The 14658-nt window shown below is 46.7% G+C and overlaps 1 protein-coding gene across 1 annotated transcript in view; it reads left to right on the forward strand.

The window, feature by feature from the left end:
• Positions 1-9549: 9549 nt before the first annotated feature.
• MAP3K2 (mitogen-activated protein kinase kinase kinase 2) overlaps positions 9550-14658 on the forward strand; it is a 92524-nt gene continuing 87415 nt past the window's right edge. The window contains exon 1 of the mRNA XM_073305011.1: positions 9550-10039. The gene's annotated coding sequence lies outside the window, so the exon portion shown is untranslated. The remainder of the gene's footprint in view (positions 10040-14658) is intronic.

Consider the following 14658-nt stretch of genomic DNA (forward strand, 5'->3'; position numbering starts at 1 on the left):
TGAAGAACAATGCAATAGAGGCCACTTCAAAGTGTTTTCCTGTGGCCAGAACCAAACTTTACAGGGCCCTGGCTTCCAAAGACTGGCTTTCACCAGGAACCTTCATGCAGCACAAGGGGTCAGCAGTGCTCTATGCTGAGCAACCGTCTTTACCAGAATGGTAGCCTGGTTCAATTTCTGAAGCCAGTGAAGCCTTTTTTCACAAGGTTAGCTGGTTAACTTTGCACTCAGTCTTCCCTATTTTATCCGGGCTTGGGACCAGTGCAGCACAACAAAGTGCAGAGGTGAGGTTGTGGATAGCATCAGAACAAAACTGAGAATTTTCCATTCAAATGTAATCTCAGTGCTAACGTACCACGGTGAGAGCTGGAGCTCGACTAAAACGAAACTAAGTGCCTACGAGAGATTCCAGGAATTGGTTGGAAAGACTTCAGTACCAACAAAGAGATCATGAATCAGCAGTTTGTTTTCACCAGAATCAGAAGGAAGTGCTGGCTGTGGCAGGGTCACATACTCCTGATCTCAACACAGACTCCCACATGAATGGAAACCAACTGGTACAAGGAAACACTGTGAATGGGGGGACAGAGAGATAGGAAGAGGAGAAGGAGAGAAGGGAGCTACTCAGACCTGGTGGGGCAGGGATGGGCAGTCGGCTCCAGGCTGGAAAGGGGGATCCCAGCAGTTCTTACCTGCTCTGAGGCCAAATCCTCAGCTCCGTGGCAGCTACTTAAGTCCCTCCAGGTCCTATTCTTGCCTCCAGCCCAACCCCTGTGTGCATGAGTTTACACAGGGGCAAACCCCACCGCACAACTTCTTACCCCGGCTTTATGCCAAACTGACTATTTCACTGTCAGTTACTTTTGTAGAAACGGCTAGTACTTATTCTACAGTCTCCTAACCTAATGCTTCCTATGCCTCTGCAAGTGTTGAATTTAATACCTAAATAACAGGCTTTCTTGTGTCCATTGTATTATTCATTTTCATATTCAATGAATACAAATCTTCAGCAGCTTAATATAATTAAGCTGTCACAGACTTTCCAGTTTACTGCACCAGCACAGAATCAAAGAAATGTAGGGATGGAAGAGACCTCAAAAGGTCATCTAGTCCAGTCCCCTGTACAGAGGCAGGACCAAGTATACCTGGACCATCCCTAACAGGTGTTTGTCTAACCTGTTAGATAAAACCTCCAGTGATGAGGATTCTATAACCCTCCTTGGAAACCTATTCCAGTGCTTAAATATCATTGTAGTTAGAAAGTTTTTCTAATATCTAAACCTAATTTCCCTTGTTGCAGATTAAGCCCATTACTCCTTATCCTTGAGGGCATGGATCAGCATTCACATTGCACTCCCCATCAGTACCGGGCCCAGGCTGGGGAAGCTAATGATCCAGCCAGCAGACTAAAATTCGGTGATGAATCCTGGTCACGTGCCACCTGAGACATGTTGCATATACGCTAAGAAGACTTCTTGTGCTACCTTCAAAGTATGTGGAGAACAACTGATCACTCTCCTCTTTATAACAGTCCTTAATATATCTGAAAACTCCTATCAGGTCCTCCCTCAGTCTTCTTTTCTCAAGACTAAACATGCCCAGTTTTTTAACCTTTCCTCATAGGTCAGATTGTTTAAACCTTTTATCATTTATGTTGCTCTCCTCTGGACCCTCTCCAGTTTCCTTGCAGCTTTCTGAAAGTTTGGTGCCCAGAAGTGGACACAGCACTCCTGCTGGGGCCTCACCAGTGCTGAACAGAGCAGGACAATTGCTTCCTGTGTCTTAGATATGACACTCCTGTTAATATACCTGTAATAGGGTGGCTTGCCTATGGGCTGGAGAGCCTGGGGCTAAGCCAGCCCTGATTACAGGATGAGCCACACCTGGGTTGAATGAGGGGCTCCCCATATCAAAGATCAGGAAATTGCACTGAAGGGAGGAAGTCCAGGAGACTTTGTCTGTGCTAACAAGTTGTTTAGCAAGTAATAATCACACCTAACGCTGAGATCTTGGCATAGACCCAGCTTGCTAAGGCATAGGTGAAGTCATTCTAAAAGTGCTAGCCCATGCTGGTGATGTGTTCTCTCTCTCTCTTTTTTTTTTAAATTTAAAAAGAGGTAGATGTGTTCTGGGTATTTATACCACGGACTCTGAACTCCTGGGATTATTTCTTCTGACACAAGCAAAACTGGCACCCACAAGGAACTACACTGACTTTTCAAAGTGCCCCAGCCCTTGAACTACCATTACAGTGGATGGGAGCTGTATGCTAGGAGGGTTTGCATGATTTGAGCCAGATATAAGGGGGGGAAAAGGTGAAATGATGAGCTCTCTCCAACCTCGCAAGAGTTCCTCTAATATGGTAGAAGCTACCTTCAATACCCCACCCTCCAGCTGTTCTTTCCCCTTCAGTGAAATTCCTTTCTAAAGATGTTTAAAACGGACAAATGGCTGTGGGCTGGAACAGGAATAAAAGGGGGGAATGTTGGATGTGTTTTCAAAGCACAGTAGGCAGCTGTGGCTCATTGATCTGCTAGTGGTCATTGAAAAACACTACTAGACAACACAGAAGCATCACACAATGTCAGCATTTCTCTTGGCTCTTCTCCTGTCACTTAATGCAAAAGGTCACCTTGGTTACTGACTAGTTAAGAGTTCTGAACGGAGCTTTGATCAATGATAGTCATCATCTCAGCATGCTAGGAGGAACATGCCTGGCAAGGCTTTGTCTGCTGTGGGATGAAGCTGCCTGACTTGGCAGGACCCTTGTGCACCCTCTGTTCTTTAATTCTCAGGGTCCTGACAAAATAGTGTTAAATGGGACCCTTATTCATTAGTGTGATTCAGAGCCTCATGCCTCTCATTGGGATGCTCATCAGTTGTGTACTTATTTGGCACTTTTAAAGAGACATTTGTAAGAACTATTTCAATTATCTTTCACAACAGCATTTGCCTTTGAAGGATCTCAAAGCACATAAAAATAGGATGGTCTTATCCTGTAATTCTCTTAGACATGTACATAGCCCTTATGTGAGGAAACCCCACTGAAAGATTACTAGCTACGTCTAAGGATTTGAATGATTGGGCCCTTATAAAAGAGCTTGTCTACACGGGGAAACTTACCAGCATAATTATACTGCTATAGTTAAACAGGTATAACTTCCCCTAAGAACACTCTTATTCTAAAATAAGCCCTTACAGTGACACAGATGTGCTGCTGCAGCAGTGCAGCTGTAAGGTATGCAGAGCTCATAACTTTGCTAGACACTAAAAATCATGGATTGAACAGAGACACTGGATTTATGGCTTATTACAACAATCTGTTATCCGCTAACCCCCCCTCTTTGTCCTATGACTACGGGGGTGTTAACAGGCCATTTCATCTTGAATGGTCTCTTAGCATAGGTTAGAATATGTGCTAACTACTTATCTGTTTGACCTCATACTTAACTGTGAGTCCGACAGTACCCAGGGTACAATCTGGACTGCTGGACAGCTGTGTCCCCTCAATTCTCTAACCTAGGGTGCCTTTTACACTGCTTCGCTGTGAGAGCAACCACTCCTGGTCTGCCCACACACAGCCTTCAGCATGTAAATCACTCCCAGGTATCCGGTATGAGTACTATATTCAGACACCCACGAATTACACTGCACGGCAACACCAGCAGACTCCCAGTCCCAGCCTTACCCCCAGATATCTGTATCTTGAATTGCCCAGCACCCTTCTGGACAATACAAGCTCAGGTAAAGCCCATCATTTCATTAATAGAAAATGATATTCACAAACCTTGTTATCCCAAATGAAGTCTCCCTAACACTTCAGTCCAAACACACGCTAGTTTAGATAAAACAATAAAGAAAGTTTATTAACTACAGAAAGATAGATTTGAAGTGATTACAAGTAATGAGGCATAAAAGTCAGAATTGGTTCCAAGAAAATACAAGGTAAAACACAATTAATTCTAACTTAAGTTCAAATGAATTCAAACCAAAAGGTCTCTCTCACCACATGTTCTAACAGCCTTACTGGCTGAATCTTTCAGCCAGGATCCATCCCCAGTCCAATGATGCTTCTTTTGTCTTTCAAGTGTTGTCGATGCCATGAGTAGAGATGAAGGGAGAGAGATCCTTTGGGGCATCTGTTCCCCATTTTTATATCTTTTCCTCCTCTTTGAGAATCATCTCCAGGTGGGGTTCAGGAGACAGAAAATCTCTGCGATGAAAACTCACAGCTGTTTCTTTACCAAGATGTACATTTCTCACTCACACCCTTTTCCTGCCAAGGAATGGCCACGTAACCAGGTGATGGTCCATTTGATTTTGTTAACACCTACCTGAGACATCAGTTTGCCTTTTGTCTTTGAGGAACTGGTTTGTGCCTGTTTTTCTAAACTTGAAATATGTCTCAGTAATGTTATACAGAAGAATCTTATAACTTTACATGCAGCGTTGCCACACATATTTTACCAGGATAATAATGATCAGCCCATTATGAGTTTTAAAATGATACCTCACAAGGTATACTTTGTACATAATCCATTACAGTTTTGTAAAAAGGGTAACCATAGGGATATAGACTGTCACAGTGACACTCTGAGTATCCTTCTCAGATCTGAAGAAGAACTCTGCTCCAAAGCTTGTCTCTCTCACCAGCAGAAGTTGGTTGGTCTAATAAAAGATATTACCTCACCCCCCTTGCCTCTCTACTATCCTGGAACCAACATGGCTACAACAACACTGCATACAACTTACTGCAATAACAACTGCAACCATTGCTCTGAGAGCATTCCCAGCCTTTCTGCCCACCAGTCAGTTTCTCCCTGAAACACTTTTGTGATATCTCCCACATTGCTCCTTCTGCATGGGAAAAACTCCCTGATAAAATCCATAGGGTTATTACCTTATCTTCTTTCAAATCTCACTGTAAGACATACTCCCTGCTGTGGTGCCTACGGTACCCTGCTTGGTAATCAAGAGCAGGCAGGTAATGAGGTGTGACATCCCTCTTACCTGTCCCCTTCCCTTTCCTTTTTTCCAGTCCTTTGCTCTCTCTAATTTCCCCATTCCAGCTGTTCCTTGCTCTGACTGAAACCTTGGCCTCACTGCAGTCAATAGGAGTTTTGCCATTGACTTCAATTGACTTCAGGATTTCATCCCCTATCTCTACCCCTAATTAAAAAGCCAGACAATAACACATGTCACTAAAAAAGTTGTTGGTGTTCGTGCATATGTTGTTTGGCCTGTCCCTGCTCAATCCTTTGTCTCCTCCTGTCTTTTAGACTGTAAACGCTCTGGGGCAGGAATTGTCTCTCATCTGTGTATCTATACAATGCCCAATACAATGGAGCTCCATGTGGGAGTTATAGTAACATAAATGTTTATGAAAAATAAACATGGATTTCTACAATGGCTATCATGATAGTATCTAAGGATGCGTGCGATCCACAAAGGTACTTATGCACTGAAGTCCCATTTTTAGGCACCACTGCAATTCATAAAATCCCCGCTTGGCTGCTAGCAAACCCTGTAGGTGCCTAAAACTCGGCGACTGAGTTTCTGCCTCTGGGCATGCACACTGCAGCTTCTCCTGCCTGAGCATGCGCACTACGGCCTCATGATTGGCATCCAGACACTCATGTCTTGCCTAAGCCCCAGAATGATTCCCAAACTGGGAAAGACAGGTGCCTATCCAACTAAGTTATGTATGGAGGCCTGATCCGGTAGGTGTGGTCAGAGGCTGCGAACTGGAGCAGGCCCCTTAAGTGAGCTCACACAAAAGGGCCAAGGGGAAGAAGGGATTTGAACTATCATGTGAGTGCCCTAACAGTTAGGCCATATAGTCATTCTAATTTTTACTGGCCCAATTAATATTAATTAATTAAAGTGGATCAACTTCAATCAGCAAGATTGAGGGAGACCCACATCAGAATATTCCAGAACCTAGTTGTTAGCCTGACAGGTGGCACATCCCAGTTCAAATCCCTTCTTCCTCTCAGGAGGAGGAGGGACTTAATTGGGGGGTCTCCCACATTCAGGCTGAGTACGTATTCACTAGAGGCTAAAGGTTATAAGGGAGATCCTCCTCTTCCCTCCCCCGCCATTTTGTTTCAGGCCCCGAACGCAACTAGGGTGGCCAAATCTCATCTTCTGCCAGTTCGTGGATTGCTAGCACTGCTAAGTGCCTCCCCACAGCTGGACTTTGGCACCTATCTCTGAGAAAAGGGCAAGGCTTAGCACACATCCCTCTGGTCAGTGTCTCACCTTGGCTAGCTTAGGCAGCTCCCTGGGTAGCTTGCTGCCTTTGTGGATCACAGTGTAAGGCACCTATCTCTCCCGCTTCATTGTATAGAACAGGAAAGGCCAAAATTACTGACCCCCCAAATCGCATAATCTTCAGAAGTTCGAGAGCCGCAAGACACACACAACCAGCTTTGTGGGGTGGCGCCTGCCAGGGTGTGAGGCTTCTGCCCCAACTCTCTCCCATGGGGCTAAAGCCATTAGACCTCCTCCCTTCAGGAGAAAGACCCCACCACAGGGCAGAAGCCCCTAGTCCCACAACCCAGCCGCAGGGCAGAAGCCCCGAGCTCCACCCTGCCCAGTCTGGTAGGCGGAGAATGGAGGATGCATGGGGGACTCTATGAGCTGCACTTTAACTGTAAATTAGCCACATGTTTGGCACCTAATTCAGGCTTTGTGTACTGAAGTGTTGTTCCTGTGATTTTTCTAGGTGCCTAAAAGGTAGGTGCTGCAAGACTCAGCATCGTTATGCCTTTCCCCCTTCACGGGTCTTGGCCTGCATGCTGAACAGTTAATTTAGGTAATTTCTGCACCTTAACTGCAGAACCATCCTGCTAATGAGAATAACTATCTGGTCCTATATCTCTTCAGAAGGTAAAGTTCAGTATTGCTCTAAAACTTTCCTCCTGCCATGGGCTGGCAAACTAATCTCCTTTTCAAAAATCTATAGCAAAGTGAGAAGCACTAGGGGATATAGTACATAAACATCAACATAATGATGCAATAACCATCTGAAGCCTTGTAATCTCAACAACAGGTTTTGAGGAAGTCACTACTCAGAGATCATTGAAAACTTCCCCTAATTTCAAGTGCAGTTGTCACAATCCTCTCTCTCAAGATAGCACAATTTGACACAAGGAGTCCAGAAACAACTTGCTGTTGACCTTAGGTTGCTTGTAACTGAATTTGCCTCTTGGTCATGAAAGGATGGAGATGGTTGACCTCTTAGAATCATAGAATATCAGGGTTGGAAGGGACCTCAGGAGGTCATCTAGTCCAACCCCCTGCTCAAAGCAGGACCAATCCCCAATTAAATCATCCCTGCCAGGGCTTTGTCAAGCCTGACCTTAAAAACTTCTAAGGAAGGAGATTCCACCACCTCCCTAGGTAACCCATTCCAGTGTTTCACCACCCTCCTAGTGAAAAAGTATTTCCTAATATCCAACCTAAACTTCCCCCACTGCAACTTGAGACCATTACTCCTCGTTCTCTCATCTGCTACCACTGAGAACAGTCTAGATCCATCCTCTTTGGAACCCCCTTTCAGGTAGTTAAAAGGTAGCTCACTAAATGCTATTCTTGACCAAAATCATTCTCCCCCGCCTCCAACCTCTGTGACTTGAAAGAAGAGAGTGAGATGTGTGTAACAGACTGGCACGTACTGGTATTACTGCTTAAATATATGACTTTAAACCTAAATCACTTTCTTGTTTTCTACTGGGAAACCTGAATTGTCTGATAGTACAGCTATACTGGTAATGATCTCTTTGTGAGATACACAGAAAATACAGTGAAGGAGCAATGTGAAAAGTTGACTGGCTCTCTGTGTGGAAGACTCTGTGCATTCTGCCTTGCATTTGGGGGCATTTGCACTTATTAATTTTTATGTTTGTATTGTTGTAGCACCTGGGAGCCCCAGTCATGGATCAGGACCCTGTTGTGCTAGGCACTGTACAAACACCAAACAAAAAGACTGTCCCTGCCACAAAGAGCTTACAGTCCAAGACATCAGATGGATACAAACAGATGGGGCGTATAAGGAAACAATGAGACAGTACTGGTCAGTGTGATTGGCAACGGTCTCACTTTGTGGTAAAAAATTGCTCCCCCTACAAGCTCCCTTCTTTGAGCCTCTTTGGTACATTATTCTTAGGGCTGGCAAAAAAATTTATATTTTAATTTTGACGAATATCAATGTTTAAGCATTTCTTTTAAACTTTTATCTATTTAAATGTTCATAGTTGCATGAAATTATGGGCTTTAAGCATTTTCTAATTTTGATAGATTTAGATTTTCACAGCTGAGAGAAACTGGGGAGGTCAGATAATTTAATGACAGTAACTGTTGAGAGTCAAAAAATTAAAGCTTTATAAACTGTTTAAACAAATTAACATCATGTCAAAATATACAAAGTAAATATTCTTAAGTTAACAAACCGTACCTGTTTTTACCATTCATTTGCTAGGCTATTCGGAACAAGCCTTATTCAAAAGCCTAATCAGTACAGTTTGACTCTAATAAGTCCTAGTGTAGCTTTTTAGTTCTTTTGCCTATCTGTACATTTCAATTACTGATGGAAATATTTGTGTATCACTTGCTGCATGTGTGTATGGTGGAATTGATGTTTACCTTTAAAAATCGACTCCATCCAAGCCTAATTTCAATGCACCCCTCAGCCGGTGGCCCAGAAGGGGGCAGACAGGACCGTCCATAGCCAGGAAACAGTGCCTACACCCGTGGAGAAACAGAGGTGCCCAAGTTTCAGAGTAACAGCCGTGTTAGTCTGTATTCGCAAAAAGAAAAGGAGTCCTTGTGGCACCTTAGAGACTAACCAATTTATTTGAGCATGAGCTTTCGTGAGCTGTAGCTCAAGAGGTGCCCAAATTCTTCCTCCTGCCTGACCCTCCTATTCTCCCCCACACCGTGGAGTGTCCCTGCAATTTGGGGGAACACCTCCCTCCCCCAAACCTGATGTCAACTAAGTGCTGGTGCCTGGCAGCACTCTTGCCCCACTGTGTGTCAAAGCTCCTACACAGCGAGTGGAGACTCCCCTATAGCTCTAGGGGCAGGGGCACGTGGTTGGCAGCAGTAGGCTAAGGCCAATGGTGGCCCAAGGGCAGCTAGTGAGAACCCAGCCCCCAGCTGCCCTACCACAGCTCCTGCAGGCCCCCAAGGGTCACAGGGCGTCATTCTGGCGCCTCAGGGGAGTCTAATTGCGCATGCGCACAGCGAGACGCTGCGAAGACAGGTTCTTTCAACGACCCTCCCTATGAAGAAGCTTTGACAGAAGCCTCCCGCGCCGCTCTTCAGGCGCACGCGCCGGAATCGGAACAACGGGTGGCTTTCCCACTGCGCATGCGCCATTGGGGGGCCGCCTTACCTCCCCCCCCCAGCGTTCTCAGGTCGCGTTGTGAGGAGCGCGAGAGGGCTGGCGTGCTGTGCGTGCGCCTACAGGTCTTGTCTGGCGGGATGACGTTCTCCTCAAGCGCTCCCCGCCCCGTAGGCCCCGGCTTTGACGGCCCCTGCGGTTTACGTCACGAGTTTCTGGGTGGAGGAGGCGGCGCTTTCAGCGGGGACGGTAGCGGCGGTCGCGGGCGCCTCACGTTGAAGGGTCGCTCCCCCCCCCCCCGCCCCTTCTGCCCTCGATCCGCGTGAGGGGTGGCGGGCGCCCTCCCTTCGGCAGCTCGCTCCCCATCTTCGCCCCCCCCCCCCCACTCCGGCCTCTGGCCCGCCCGCCTTCTCCCGGGAGTCTCCTGCTGCGGCCTCGTCTGCCGTCACCCCCGCCGATAGGCCCCCCAGTCCCGCCGCCCCGGGGGGCTAGGGGCAGGTGGGCTGCAGGGTCCTGCCCGCGCGCCCCCCCCCCGCCTGTGCCCGGAAACCTGGCTGCGCCCCCCCCCCTCCCCGAGCCTGCTCCTCACCCGCGTCCCCCGGGCCTGCACCGGGCAGGGAGCTGTGGGGGGGCTCCCCGGGCTCGGGCACCAACGGCTTCCTCACCCCCACTCGGGGCTCGGCTGGGACCCAGGTAGGTGTGTGGCAGGTGTGGAGGGAGAGGGGGGTGCCGAGGTCCGGAGGGGAGGGGGGGGCCTGAATGTGTGTATGGGGGGGTGTCTGAGCTGCCCAGCTGGGGGGAAGGGAGAGGGAGGGGCCCCTGAGTTGCCGTGGTGAGGGGGAGCCATTTAGCTGTCCGGGGTGGGGGTGGGGGGGAAGAGCCTTAGCTGGTGGGAGAGGGGGACCCTGAGTATGTGTGTGGCGGGGGAACGTGAGCTGCCGAGGTGGAGTGTGTGTGTGGGGGGGAAGGATCGTGGGGGGGGAGCCACTGAGCTGCTGAATTGCAGTGGTGGGTTTGGGGGGGATGACAGCCCAGCAGTCTAGGGGGGTGCAGAAGACAATGAGGAGTAGAGAGTCCGGAGCCATCAGTTTGGGGATGACATGTTGGTGTCAGGTGATCATAGAATCCCAGAATGTCAGGGATGGAAGGGACCTGAGGAGGTCACCTAGTCCAACCCCCTGCTCAACGCAGGACCAGTCCCCAACTATGGGGGGGTCTTGATGGGGGGGGGGCGTTCTTGATGAGCTGAGTTCTTCACAGCAAAGCGCTCCTTCCTGAATGCCCGGAAAGTGACCAGTATGCTTATGCTCAAATAAATTTGTTAGTCTCTAAGGTGCTACAAGTACTCCTTTTCTTTTTGCTGCTCTGAAACGTATCTTGTGGGTTACTACAAACAAACAGTAACAGGGCTACCCCCAGACCAAGTAACAAAGCTGTTTAAACAAAATAGCACAATAAATTAGTTCTTTGTGGCTTTTGTGTGTGTTAATTGGACATAATAGTAGTGTTTACGTTGTAATTATAGAGCCTTGATGGAATTGGGTGTTTTATAAAAAAAATACATAATATTTAATTATAATGTCACTTAGGCTTTTGACAGTATGCCATCATTGAGATAAGTAGTCTCCTTCCTTTAAGTCTCATTCCTTTAAAGAGTTCTGTGATGGTGGCAGCACTGTAGCTGTTTATGTGGGCTGGCTATCAGCAGGTATTTTTGTCGGAAAAGAGAGAACATTAGGTTCTTTTTTCCCTCTCAGTTGTGAAGTGCATTGCAATACATGTAAGGTATTTCCTTGGCTTCTGCTTTTTCTTGGCAAACAAATTTTTAAAGGTTTGCCACAAGATTTTTGGTTTTAAAGATCAAAGCATGAAAGGTGCTAAGCAATTATGGATATTATATCATTAAAGTTCTATTTGTGGGGAGTGTTGAAGAGGATAAGGGAAGTCTGTCTTGCATCTTTGATAGAAGGGAAGCTTATGGTATATACAAATAGCTCTAAATTGTGAGATTCACTTTAAAACAATGCAGTATTTTGCTGAGTACAAGAGGCCTTCAGAAATTCACTGCTACATATGTGGCAAAGGCTTAGTATTTGCAAGATGAAGGTCTACATGCTTGTCTTGCAAAACATCTTGGATTCTCTTGTGGAGTGGCACTTGTTAGGGAAGGGGGGGAATAGCAGAAAATTCTGTGATTCATTTATTTTGTTGGAGGGAGGAGAAAATGAAGAAGTTGTTAGGAAAGACTCTGGATGCTACATTACAATGATAAAATTTTTTATAGAATGTTTCTGAGACTAAAAAAACTCCCTCATTAACAGCAACATAGTAAGAAATATGGGAAATTGATATTTTCTTTGATATACACTGTTCTTTCTCTCTCTCTCTCCACACACAGACACACAAGGTATTTAAAAATGTGAACATCTCGTAACTAATACTTGGTTTTTTCCCTGGACATTTGTTTCAGTAACAACCACGACATAGGACATATTGAAGCAAACTGGTAATGTCAGTTGTTAGTGTCACTAAATACAGAGTAAAAGGGCCATCTAGGTTTTCATAAAGCAGAATGACAAGCTGGTATTTTACAAATCGACTTATATTTGGAGAAAATATGTATATCCTGTTTGTCTTGTGAAATTCTTTGTATCATTTGTTTACATGACATTAATGGAGGGCTATTGTGAAGAAAATATCCACGTTTTTAAATAGTTTGTCTCCAGTTGTTTGAGAGAGTTCTAAATGAAAGTGTGAAAGGAAACTTTGTTTAGAAATAACAACAGTGTTCAAGTATCTAGAAATCTTACAGTGCGTAGTGTATAGGGAGGTGACATATACATAGTGGCAAGAATGCTGTTCTGACTGCGGTTTTTAATGTTGTGTTGTTTGTGGAGGAAGTCAGTGTCTTGGAGGAAGCTGAACCTTTGTGTGATGAGAGGTTTGAGGATGGTTTCTAACAGTGCTGATATTCCTTCAGTAAGAGTGCCATGGTTAGATCTGGTGGGTCTTCCTGGGTTCTCTTGTTTGTGTATCTTAGGAAGCATGTAAAAGTTCCCCGGAGCAGGTTTGTGGGAGATGAGTTTGTAGAGTTTCTCTTGGAGTTGTTTGGGGAAGGATTTGATATCCTTAAATTCCTGGGGAAATTGTGGTCTGAAGTCACCTTTAGTTCTTCATAGAAGGTGGTGTTGGAGATTTGTTGGTTGGCCTCATTAATGTAGTCATCATAGTTGAGGACTACAGTGGTGCCTTCTTTTGTCTGCTGGTTTGATCACTGTCTGGTGGTTAGATTTCAGGGACTGTGTAGCTGTCCTCTTGGAGCTGGAGAGATTTTGGTTGATGTGATGTTTGTTTAAGATTTTTTTTCCTGAAGCAATCAATGTAACGATCAAGAGTGTGGTTTCATCTGCTCTGTGGTGGTCAGCTAGATCCCTTTTCTCCTTATGATACCCGTGGGGACGTGGTAACTGTGAGTAGAGTGTCATTGTTGTGACATAATTCTTTGAGGTGGAGTCGGTGGGAAAACTCTTAGTTCTCCACATTAGCATCATATTAGGTCTGTGGTGGGGCAGAAGTTCAGTCCCTTACCATATAGATAATTCATAACTTTGGTGGACACTAAAAATTATGGATTGCATCAGAGTCATAACTAGGCATTTTAGCACCAAGGGTGAGTAAACATGTTTGCACTCTGTGATGGGATGTATCAGCACTGGTGCAGCAGGGGTTAATCCTTCTTTCTGGGCCAAGGAGGGCACGCCCCCGTGGCTCTGCTGGGTATGCTTCAGCTGGGGAGATGATATAAAAGGCAGCAGAGCAGTTCAGTTAGGGCTGACCGCCGATAAGAAAGGAGGTGAACTACTGACTCCTGGTGTAGGACCGCCTGCACTCCAGGAAGCGTAGGCCAGCAAGACGCAGACGGAACCTGACACACAGGCTCGGGATACCACAGAGAGGGGAGAGACCAGGGAGATCCAGAGACAGGAAACTGCAAAGAATCCGGTAGGAAGCGACCCAGGGAAACGTTGCAGGGAAGCGGTTGTAGAACCATAGATGGGCTCAGCATGTTTCGGTAGGATCCCTGACGAGCTGGTGGCAGTTAGGACCCGGTGGAGAGCGTGGATGTGGGTCCCCCTATCTTGGGTACCTTGGCATGGTAGAACCTGTTGCGGGCCCAATGTGCCCAAGAGAGCCAGTACAACAGGGGAATGAAGATGAGGACCTTTGAGCCTGGAGACCAAGTCCTGTTGTTGTTACCCTCCTCAGAGTCTAAGCTGCTGGCCAAGTGTCAGGGCCCCTGCAAGGTAACTAGATAGGTTGGGCCTGTTGACTACAAGATACAGCTACCAGGACTCAGGAGAGGCGCACAGGTTTACCACGTGAACCTCCTCAAGGTCTGGAAGGATTGGGAAGGCCTGATGATTGCACTATATCTCCTGGAACCTGAGTTGGGGCTGCTGGCTGACAAACCCTCTGAATCAGGGCCAGTGGCAATCATCCAGTAGCTCAACCCCGAATAGCAGGATCAGATATGACCGCTAATGTCAGCCTTCCCGTCCATCTTGCCAGCCTGGTCAGGGAGAACGAATGTGTGAATGTGAACAAATGTGAGAAGCCATCACATCGCCACCATCCCCGGACAGAAAGTGAGAAATAACCACCGTCTGCTCCCCAAGAAGATACCAGTCCCCTTGATGCCTTTTGGGTTGCATGGGGCTGCAGCCACCTTCCAATGGCTTATGAACCAAATACTGAGCCTCCATAATTCGTATGCTGCTGTGTACATTGACGATATTGTTGACTATAGCGTGGGCTGAAAGGAACATTTCATCAGTGTACTGCAAGCCCTGGGAGTCACGGGCCTCACCGCGAACCTGGCCAAGTGTAATTTAGGCCAGCGGGTGGTGACTTAACTGGGCTACACTGTGGGTAAGGGAAAGCTATGCTCCTTAATGGAAAAGGTGCAGGCCTTATGGAACTACCCCACCCCCACGACAAAGGGACAAGTACGGAAATTCTTAGGGCTGGCTGCGTACTACTACCATCTGTGCTCAACTTCACCACACTTGCCACTCCACTGATGAACTTGATAAAAAACTCCCAACTACGGAAAGTCCAGTGGTCAGAGGACTGTGAGGCCATCTTCCAAGCCCTACGAGAGCCAGTGGTGTCCCAGCCTGACTTCCCAAAACCTTTCATCCTTGAAACAGATACTTCGGAGGCAGGACGGGGAGCAGTGTTGTCACAAGAACTAGAGGGGGAGGAGCACCCAATCCTGTACCTCAGCCGCAAGTTTTTGCCCCGGGAGACCC

The sequence above is a fragment of the Lepidochelys kempii genome, chromosome 11 (assembly GCF_965140265.1).
Source record: "Lepidochelys kempii isolate rLepKem1 chromosome 11, rLepKem1.hap2, whole genome shotgun sequence".
Lineage (NCBI taxonomy): Eukaryota > Metazoa > Chordata > Testudines > Cheloniidae > Lepidochelys > Lepidochelys kempii.